General features: G+C 51.0%; 1 long non-coding RNA gene across 1 annotated transcript; it reads right to left on the reverse strand.

Moving 5' to 3' along the window:
* Positions 1-1,146: 1,146 nt before the first annotated feature.
* Positions 1,147-7,027, reverse strand: LOC141981283 (uncharacterized). The gene is made up of 4 exons (XR_012637716.1): positions 6,890-7,027; positions 4,742-4,794; positions 2,775-2,841; positions 1,147-2,002 (listed from the first exon to the last, which is right to left on the reverse strand). It is a non-coding gene; the product is annotated as an uncharacterized LOC141981283 (long non-coding RNA).
* Between the last annotated feature and the right edge of the window lie 286 nt (positions 7,028-7,313).

Below are 7,313 nucleotides of genomic sequence, written 5' to 3' on the forward strand. Positions count from 1 at the left end.
GACAGATTCTTCTGCCAGGCTAAGGGTATAGCTGGATACATTAACTGTGGCGGTTCAATGATGAGACAGAACACAGGTTTATCCAAGCAAGCAAGCTGGTTAGCTGAAAAGGGCTGCCGCCTGTCAGCTTTCCACCTTCCCTTTTATTATATTTCTCCCCCCTGCGCATTACCTACTTCCACCGCAAAAAGACACAACAAAGGAATACATGACTTTGATTAATATTCTTATTTTCCAGCCTCTATCTACTACAATCCTAATTCTCAGGCCTTGAGGCCAGGCCAAGGAAGCTTCCCACGATTACTGTCCTTTAATTAACTTCCCAGGGTTCATATCTGGTCCTCGTCCTTGGATGGAGCAATGTGTTGCTCCTACACAACGGTCAGGGTGTGCCCTGACTGTTTCCAGGTGGATGGACTAAACATGAACCCTTCATTCCCCCGATTTTTGTTTAATTATACTCGGCCATCTCATGGTAGCCGTCAATTTGCTTTTGCAAGCAATTTAACTCCCAGACTGACAAGGACATAACTCGGGGAGCTTGCCAGGGCGAATCTCTACAAAGCCTTAGCAAAGAGGGAATACATTGTACACAGCAGCAGCAAAAAATAAGCCCAATGATCACAAACACAGCATAACCGAAAAGTTGTCGCAGCCATCCTAGAGATGGCAGCCAACCTGTAAGCCAATTCCAAAAGCCCTCAAACCCCACATCTTGACGTATGTGTGCCGTAAGATTGGCCAACTCGGCCAGTCTAGATTCTATGGAACGACTATTATCAGTTAAATTAAAACAACACATATGCCGAAACGTGGAACAGCCTAGGTGATGTTTTAAGAGCAGAAAATCAATGGCTGCTCTGTTATCCAAAATTGCATCCCTTAATTCGTGTTGCTCTGCGTTAAGTAGGGCAATTGCCTGGGATGTTGTGTTAATTGCCTTCGCTGCAAAGCACGCCAGGGTATTTAAGGTTCTGGCTGTATAAGTGGCAAGCGCGGGGACCCCAACAATGGAGGCCGCTAAGGCAGTATACTCAGCGCGACTAAAAAGCTCAACATCTGCAACACAATTATCTGAAAGGGGTACACTTCTTTTACTGTGCCGTTGGCTGGCAAAAGGCAATATAAGCGTCATTCTACTAAGACAGCAAAGGGTGCCATCACTTAAATTTGCAGGAATATAACTAAAGGTGCGTGAGCCACAGGTAAAAAACCACCCTGATGGTAGGAAGATATGGCCATAATTGTATGAAACATTCACAGCGCGGGAACAATTTAAGAGGGGTTGAGGAATTTGCCGACAGCCCAAGGGCACCTTTGTACTAGTGCAGTTAACCACACGCGCACAGGTGACATTGTTGGCCCCGGCCGGGTACGGTGTGTGGAGGGATATAGCCGTGTGAGGCAAGGTATAGTTGGCCGGGCCCCAATTAGCCATGCCAGAGTACTGGGAAGAGAGATTCGCGTAAGCAGCGAGCATTGTCTCATTCCCTATTTCCTCAGGGTGATGACATACTGGTATAAGGCATGTACCTAACAATTCTCCGGCTGCTACAGAATCAGACAAACAAAAGTGGGTAACATTTGCTATTGAAGCCAATCTTTCCCATATGTTATATGTCATTCGGGCCCGTAACGGGGGAAGCGCTCCCGAGCCAACCCCTACAGGAAATAGCAGGCACAAAAGGCATACAATCAGCACAGAATTAGCAGTGATTTGGGCGAGAATCGCCACAAACAAAGTCTCAGGAGTCTCTGGCTGTTGATTTGCTGCCAGTCTTCGTTGAGCCGCCGCGACCAATGCTTTTACTGCTCCCCATGTCACGGGCTGGCTTGGGACGCTACGCCTCTTCCGTTTCCGTCCCGCCGTTGTCGACCCGGGAGGCACCACGTTCTCCTCCAAGGTCAGCTGAAACTCCGGTATGGGGTTCGACAGCCCCTGGCGCCACGCCATGCTGTTTCAGTGCCGGTCGCACACACCGGGCTGGAACCCACAACGGTCCTGCAGGGAGAGACACAGCAGCATATCCCCGACCCCAAGTGATTAGAGGTACTGGGCCCAGCCACTGCGGATCGGGCAGCTGACGGTAAAAGACACGCGGTCTTTCCAGTACCTCAGATTTGTGAAAATGGCGATCCGCGGGGGTCTGCTGATCTGCGTTCAGCGTTAAATTATTTAAAGTAAACAAAAGGATATGCATTTGTTGTTGAATGTCTCCTAAGGTTCGGAGACGCAGCTCCCCTTGTTTTAATTGTTTATCAAGCAAGGTTTTGAGCGTGCGATTGGCACGTTCAACAATGGCTTGGCCCGTGGAATTATAAGGGATGCCGTGTTTAAGACGGACGTTCCATTGGGCGCAAAAAGTGAAGAGGGCTGTGGAGCAGTAAGCTGGGGCATTATCCGTTTTAATTTGGCTTGGGCGACCCATAACAGAAAAACAGGCTAGCAAATGGTGAATAACTTTAGCAGTGGCTTCCCCACGCTGTGGGGTTGCCCACAGAAATCCCGAATAAGTATCAACAGAAACATGTAAAAAGGAATAGGGGCGGAACTGTGGCACATGAGTGACATCCATTTGCCATAGCTGATTTGCTGCAGTACCTCTGGGGTTAACGGCATAAGAAAAAGTAGGAGCAGCAGCGGCACAGTGGGGACAGGAACGAACAATGGAACGTGCATGATCAGCAGGAATGTGAAGCTGCCGGGCCAAAACAGAGGCAGACTGATGGAAAAAGGCATGGCTTTCAATGGGGTCAGAAAAGAGGGAATTTACCTGACCACGTAACGCGCGATCAGCGCGTGCATTGCCCTCAGTGAGTGACCCAGGCAGAGGGGTATGACTGCGAATATGAGCAACAAAATAAGGGAAATTACGAGTGGAAATAAGATATTGCAAAGACAAAAATAGGCGAAGGAGGTCCGCATCGACCTGAGGGGTAATGAGGGCAAGGGGTAAATGATCAATCACTTGATAAACATAATGGGTGTCCACAATTAAATTAAAGGGACAATCAGCGAAAAGTTGAAAGGCTAAAATAACAGCAGCCAGTTCTGAACGCTGTGCGGAACGCTGAGGCAGTGTAAAACGAGAACGCCAACGAGGGGGGTCACCTGATTGATAGGTGACTACACCTCGATGTGGAGAGCCATCAGTAAAAAGAGTAACAGCAGAAACAATGGGTTGAGAGCGGCTAAGACGATGAACAATTAGAGGCACCTTTTGGGTAATTACCAACCGAGGATCTTTTGGGGGATTATAAGAAATTTCTCCCACATAATCACAAAGAGCAACCTGCCAAGCCAAAGAGGTGTGGCACAAGGAATCAAATTCACTACGGGACAAGGGGAACACAATATCAACTAAATCAGTGCCAGTAAGTTGCACTGCACGGTGGCGGGCTTTACGAACAAGATCAGACAGGGCATCTAGATATGGGTAAATATTCCGAGGAGGAGTGGAGGAGAGGTACAGCCACTCTATGATAGAGACGGCTGTATACGTACGGGGTACAAACAGAGCCGCAGTGGGCGTATGAGGGGTGGCAAGAAGAATCAGCCGTAGGGGACGGACCTCAGGGGGTCTGTCCACAAACTGCTGACTTAATGCTGCATTAATTTGTCGAATGCAGGCAATGTGCTCTTTAGTGATGGCAATAACTGCACCCGGTGCTCGGGCTCCACGTAGGAGCTCGAACAACGGCTGCAGCATTGAGGTGGGGAGACGAAAATAGGGCCGAATCCAATTTAAATGACCCAAAATCTGTTGTAATTTAACAAGGGTTAGGGGTTGAGGTAGAGTTAGTGCCGGACGAACCGGAGCAGCATAGGTTTGTAAAACCTTATGGCCGAGGTAGTGGTAGGGATAAGAGCGTTGGATTTTTTCTGGTGCCACCAACAGGCCATTTTGGCCAAGGATTTGAGACAAAGATTCAATCTGTTGTTCCGTGACCTGGGGACCACTAAGCAAAATGTCATCCATATAATGGTAGACCTTTAGAGTAGGGTACCGGGCACGAAAAGGGGTGAGGGCCCGATCCACAAAAAGCTGACACAAGGTTGGACTATTTTGCATTCCCTGGGGTAAGACCTTCCACTGATACCTTTGAGAGGGTTGCTGATTATTATATTGTGGCACCGTGAACGCGAATTTTTCGCGATCTTGTGGGCAAAGGGGGATGGTGAAAAAACAATCTTTTAAATCTAATACACAGAGCTGATCGGTTTGAGGAATTAAATTTGGATTTGGTAATCCATATTGCAAGGGGCCCATAGGTTGGATGCATTTATTTATTTCCCTTAAGTCATGCAACAGCCGCCATGCACCAGATTTTTTCTTAATAACGAACACCGGGGTGTTCCAGGGACTAGTAGAGCTTTCCAAGCGCTGTGCCAGCAAATGCTGCTGCACAAGCGATTGAAGCGCTTTTAGCTTTTCTAGAGGGAGGGGCCACTGGTCAATCCAGACGGGCTCTAAGGATTGCCATACCAAGGGCAATGCGGAGGGCAATGTGGGTGAGGGAGGATTTTGAGCCATTAGATATTAATATCGAGGGTGGTGTCCAGTTTTGTAAGTAAATCACGGCCCCAAATATTGAGGTGGACAGGGAGCACAAAAGGGCGGATAGTAGCAAGGGTACGGCCTCCCGGTTTAGAGACTGTGACCCAAGACAAACTCTGTCGCCCGGGTTTACTACCCCCGATCCCCCACAACTCTGTAGAAGGAACCGTAGGCCAACTAACCGGCCACTCTGGATCACGAATCACCGTAACGTCAGCTCCAGTGTCCACCAGCCCTGTGAAAGGAACATCATTTAAGAGAAGTGTTAACTGAGGTTTCGAGGGGCGGACTGACATTGTCAGAGCAACAAGTGGAGAGGACGCGCTGTGAGACGGCGAGTGAGACAACGTTGATCCAAAGCCGCCTCTGCCCCGAGTTCGATCCTCGGCAGCTGGCACCTGATAGGGGACTAAAATCAATTGTGCAATTGATCGTCCACGCGGGAGCGACTGTGGAAGATGAGTCCACACCTGAACCTTAATAATGCCGGTGTAATCGGCATCAATGACCCCGGGGATGACAAAAAAGCCCTGTTTCCCAGCATGAGAGCGAGGGAGAACGAGACCCACAAAGCCGGCAGGGAGAGGTCCCGTCACCTGGGTAGGTATGGCGCAGACCTCCCCTGGCAGCCGAAAATCAGTGTCCTCCTGCATGATTAAATCAAGCCCTGCACTTCCAGCAGTCGCCGCCCTCATAGAGTCTATGGATTTTAAGGCAGAGGAACGGTTGTCTGAGTGGGAAACACCCCCGTTTGGCCCTGGGTTCGGGGGGGACCCGCCGTGCGGTTTCCCGGCCCGCTACGACACTGATTAGCCCAGTGATAGCCCTTCCGACACTTGGGGCACTTTTTTGAGGGTCGGGCGGGTGCCTTTGATGAGCGGCACTCCCGCTGGAAGTGACCCTCCTTGCCACAGCGGTAACAACGCTTCCCCTCTTTTCCGGTTCTTTTCAGGGCGGCAGCCAGAAGTCCAGCTTTATGGGCTTGTGTGCCGATGTTTTGGCATGCCCGTAGCATGTCTGAGAGCTCTAAAATGCCAGAGGCTTGCGCCGTCTGGAGAGCGCGGCGGCAATCCTCATTTGCATTTTCAACTGCCATTTTTAACAGGATCTCCTGAGCTGCCGCAGCGTTATCCACCTGTCGGAGGATAGCCTCCTGCAATCTGTTGGTAAAATCCAGAAAGGACTCTGATGCACCCTGACGGATACTAACAAAGCTTTTAGTAGGCTTGCCTGAATCCGGGACCTTCCGGAAAGCATGCTGGGCGCAGGTGGAAATAAGGGGGAAGAGGGCCTGAGGGAGTTGAGTTTGCATCTCAACGGTAGCAAACGGTCCCTCCCCTGCCAAGTGCTCAAAAATAATACCTTCCGCTCTATGAATCTGGGCCTGGCGTTCCGCCTCCTGCCGATACTCACTAATCCAAATAACATATTGACTGGGTGACAGCATCATGCGCAACAGCGCCTTCCAATCTTCAGGGATCAGGGAGTATCCACTACCTAGCCCTTCAATGAGACCACGCACAAACGTGCTAGTCAGACCGAACTCGCGAATTGCTTTCTTTACCTCTCTAATCACCGAGTAAGGCAAACTGACCCAGGTTCCAACCGGGTTGCCCTGGTCATCGTTCTGCCAGGTCACCGGACAAACCGAGACCAGCTCAGCCAGCTCCTCTGCTGTAAGATCTGAGCGAGCCTTCGCTGCGTGCACCATTTGTTGCACCAGCGAAAGCCTCTGAGCAGATGCAGACGACCCCCTGGGGGGCCCCGAAGCATGGGGTTTCAGGGGGGGATGGTAATCACAGACCGGCTCTGGCGGGGAAGGTAAGGGAGGCGGTGGTAATAAAGGCACTGGGGGCGAAGCAGGGAGAGGGATGGCTGCAGGAGCCGACGGCGGTGGCGAAATCGGCAGCCCCTCTGTTGGTGCGGGAGAGGGTTCTTCCGAAGCGACACACTGTGTTGCATCGGTAGGAGGGGGGGTGGCTGCAGGAGCCGACGGGCGTGGCGAGATCACCAGCCTCGCGAGGGAGGGCCTGTCCGAGGCAACATGCTGTATCGCATCGCGGCAGAGGTGCCAGGCATGTAAAGCCTGCACGGGCGCCCGAGGCTCTTCATGCAATGTCTGGCCCAACCGCTCCCAGTCCGCTAGCTTAAGGGTTCCGGCTTCAGGGTACCACGGGCACTGGGCACTCACCTCCTGTAGCAGGAGAGTGAGTTCTCGAGCGGGGCAGTCATGCTGAGCCTTACGCAGCAGATACTGTAGCTCATTGCGGTGTTGCACTTGCAAAGCAGAGAGGGAGCTTCCCATACTTACCACAATGAAAAATACTCACCGGGATCCGCGAAGCGGATGAGTGACGCGTCTGAAACCCTTGCCGGGCGAGGTGAGTGCTGAGGGCCCCACGTTTGGGCGCCAGTTGTGGCGGTTCAATGATGAGACAGAACACAGGTTTATCCAAGCAAGCAAGCTGGTTAGCTGAAAAGGGCTGCCGCCTTTCAGCTTTCCACCTTCCCTTTTATTATATTTCTCCCCCCTGCGCATTACCTACTTCCACCGCAAAAAGACACAACAAAGGAATACATGACTTTGATTAATATTCTTATTTTCCAGCCTCTATCTACTACAATCCTAATTCTCAGGCCTTGAGGCCAGGCCAAGGAAGCTTCCCACGATTACTGTCCTTTAATTAACTTCCCAGGGTTCATATCTGGTCCTCGTCCTTGGATGGAGCAATGTGTTGCTCCTACACAACGGTC

The sequence above is a fragment of the Natator depressus genome, chromosome 2, assembly GCF_965152275.1.
Source record: "Natator depressus isolate rNatDep1 chromosome 2, rNatDep2.hap1, whole genome shotgun sequence".
NCBI lineage: Eukaryota > Metazoa > Chordata > Testudines > Cheloniidae > Natator > Natator depressus.